General features: G+C 39.5%; 1 pseudogene; it reads right to left on the reverse strand.

Annotated features, from left to right (window-relative positions):
- Window positions 1–1,655: 1,655 nt before the first annotated feature.
- On the reverse strand, window positions 1,656–2,326 carry LOC129088508 (high mobility group protein B1-like; annotated as a pseudogene).
- Window positions 2,327–3,434: the final 1,108 nt, after the last annotated feature.

Raw genomic sequence — 3,434 nt, forward strand, 5'->3', positions numbered from 1 at the left:
ACTTCCAATACGATGTTGAAAAGAAGCGGTGAGAGTGAGCATCCTTGGCGTGTTCCCGATCTTAGTGGGAAAGCTTTCAGTTTTTCCCGTTGAGTATGATATTGGCTGTAGGTTTTTCATATATGGCCTTTATTATGTTGAGGAATGCCCCATTTATTCCCATTTTGCTGAGTGTTTTTGATCATAAATGGGTGCTGTACCTTATTGAACGCTTTTTCTGCATCTATCGAGATGATCATGTGGTTTTTGTCTTGTCTTTTATTTATGTGATGTATCACGTTTACCGATTTGCGTATATTGAACCATCCCTGCATGCCTGGGATGAATCCCACTTGATCGTGATGGATAATCTTTTGAATGTATTGCTGGATGCGGTTTCCCAATATTTTGTTGAGGATTTTAGCATCTATGTTCATCAGCGAAATTGGCCTGTAGTTTTCTTTCTTCGTAGGATCTTTATCTGGTTTTGGGATCAGGGTGATGCTGGCCTCATAGAAAGAGTCTGGGAGTCTTCCCTCCTCTTGGATTTCTTGGAATAGTCTGAGAAGGACAGGGATTAGCTCTTCCTTAAATGTTTTGTGAAATCTCCTGGGAAACCGTCCGGCCCTGGGCTTTTGTGTGCCGGGAGTTTCTTGATTACTGCTTCCATTTCCCCAGCTGTTATCGGTCTGCTCAAGCTTTCTGTTTCGTCCTCCCTCAGTGTTGGAAGATTATACTTTTCTAAACATTTGTCCATTTCATCAAGATTTTCAAATTTCTTGGCATATAATTTTTCAGAGTAGTTTCTGATGATCCTTTGTATTTCTGTGGTATCCGTTGTTATTTCTCCTCTTTCATTTCTGATATTATTAATTTGGGTCCTCTCCCTTTTATTCTTGATGAGTCTGCTTAAAGGCTTGTCAATTTTATTTATCTTTTCAAAGAACCAGCTTCTGGATTGGTTGATCCTCTGAACTGTTCTTTTCATCTCTATGTCATTCAGTTCTGCTCTAATCTTGACTATTTCCTTCCTTCTCCTTGCTCTGGGATTTATTTGTTGTTGTTTCTCCAGTTCTTGAAGTTGTAGTGTTAGGTCTTTTATTTGAAATGTTTCTATATTTTGTAGGTATGCCTGTATTGCTATGAACTTCCCTCTGAGGACTGCCTTTGCTGTGTCCCATAGGTTTTGGACTGTTGTCTGTTCATTTTCTTTTTTTTTTTTAATAAAAAAATTGCATTTACTTAGAAACATTCAGAATGTCAACAAAACAGCTGCAACTTTTTTTTTTTGCAATTACAGAGTGGTATTCAGTTAACAGAACAACAATTATTTTGTATAAGCTGCATCAGAGACAACTGAAGATGAAAAAACTACCATCCCCATATATAACTAATTTGTGCTGTGCACCAACAAGAACCTGCTTTAAACTTCCATGCCAATTTACAACCCCCATACTGTACCAGGTAAGGTTAGTTGCTATTGAAAATACCACCAGGACAGGGCTATCTAAAGACACATTCGGTAGTGTGTTAACTATACAAAAAAAGAGACTGTACAGTTTAAAAACAAATCTTACACAGCCTTACATTTCAATTTTTTTCTTTAAAAGGAGTGAGTTGTGTACAGGGGGGTTAAATGCTTTATAGACAAGAAAAAAAACTGCGCTAGAACCAGCTTAGTCATTATCATCATCTTCTTCATCTTCATCTTCTTCATCTTCATCCTCATCTTCTTCATCTTCCTCCTCCTCCTTCTTTTTCTTGCTTTTTTCAGCCTTGACAACTCCCTTTTTTGCAGCATCAGGCTTTCCTTTAGCTTGGTATGCAGCAATATCCTTTTCATATTTCTCCTTCAGCTTAGCAGCCTTATTTTCATAAGGCTGCTTGTCATCTGCAGCAGTGTTATTCCACATCTCTCCCAGCTTCTTTGCAACATCACCAATGGATAGGCCGGGATGCTCTCCTTTGATTTTTGGGTGATACTCAGAACAAAACAAGAAAAATGCCGAAGGAGGCCGCTTGGGTGCATTGGGATCCTTGAACTTCTTTTTTGTTTCCCCTTTAGGAGGAATATAAGTTTTCATTTCTCTTTCATAACGAGCCTTGTCCGCCTTTGCCATGTCTTCATATTTTCCTTTCTCTTTGGCAGACATGGTCTTCCACCTCTCTGAGCACTTCTTAGAAAACTCTGAGAAGTTGACTGAAGCATCTGGGTGCTTATTTTGTGCTCCTCCCGGCAAGTTTGCACAAAGAAAGCATATGATGACATTTTGCCTCTCGGCTTCTTAGGATCTCCTTTGCCCATGTCTAATTACTTTTCCTCAGCGAGCACAGAGTCGCCCAGTGCCCGTCCGGAGTACATTGAGCTCCATAGAGACAGCGCCAGGGCAAGTGTCTGTTCATTTTCATTTGTTTCCAGAAACTTTTTGATTTCTTCTCTTATCTCATTATTGACCCATTCATTGTTTAATAGCCTACTGTTGAGTCTCCATGAGTTTGCAAGTTTTTGAAGTTTCTCTTTGAGGTTGATTTCCAGTTGCAAGCCCTTGTGGTCCGAGAAAAAGTTTGGTAGTATTTCAATTTTCCTGAATTTGCTGAGGCTTGCTTTGTGTCCTATCATGTGGTCTATCTTTGAAAAACTGCCATGAGCATTTGAAAAGAATGTGTATTTTTCTTCTTTGGGATGTAAGGTTCTATATATGTCAGTTAAGTCTCTTTGATTCAGTGTGTCATTCAGCGCCACACTATGTTTATTAATGTTTTGTTTGGAAGATGTGTCCATTTTTGACAGCGGGGTGTTGAAATCCCCTACTATGAGTGTGTTGCTGTCTATATCTTTTTTGAAGTGTCCAACAATTTCCTTATAACCTTGGGGGCTGCTATATTGGGAGCATGTAAGTTTCCAATGTTGATGTCTTCTTGATAGATTCTTCCTTTAAGTATTATAAAGTGCCCCTCTGGGTCTCTTTTTATGGCCTTTGTTTTGAAATCTACTTCGTCTGATACAAGTATGGCAACCCTGGCCTTTTTCCTTTGCCAATTTGCTTGGAATATTATTTTCCATCCCTTACTTTCAATCTGTGTAGGTCTCTGGCTCTGAGGTGGGTCTCTTGTAGGCAGCATATGTGTGGGTCATGGTTTCTTATCCATTCAGCTACCCTGTGTCTTTTGATTGGGGCATTTAGTCCATTCACATTGAGAGATATTACTGATAGAAACTTACTCATCTCTTCTCTTTGTACCTGTGTTCCTCTCTCTCTCATTCTTTTCCTTCGTCTGCTTAAACCAGTCTCCTTAGCATATCTTGGAGTGCTGGTTTGGTAGAGATGTATTCTTTTAGTTTTCTCTTGTCTGGGAAACTCCGTATTTCCCCTTCTATTTTAATGGAGAGCCTAGCTGGGTAGAGCAGCCTTGGCTGTAGGCCCTTGCTTTTCATGGCTTGGAAATTTTGTTGC

This window comes from Pteronotus mesoamericanus, unplaced genomic scaffold (assembly GCF_021234165.1).
Source record: "Pteronotus mesoamericanus isolate MK-2021 breed Mesoamerican mustached bat unplaced genomic scaffold, CSHL_Meso_final scaffold_54, whole genome shotgun sequence".
NCBI classification, from domain to species: Eukaryota; Metazoa; Chordata; class Mammalia; order Chiroptera; family Mormoopidae; genus Pteronotus; species Pteronotus mesoamericanus.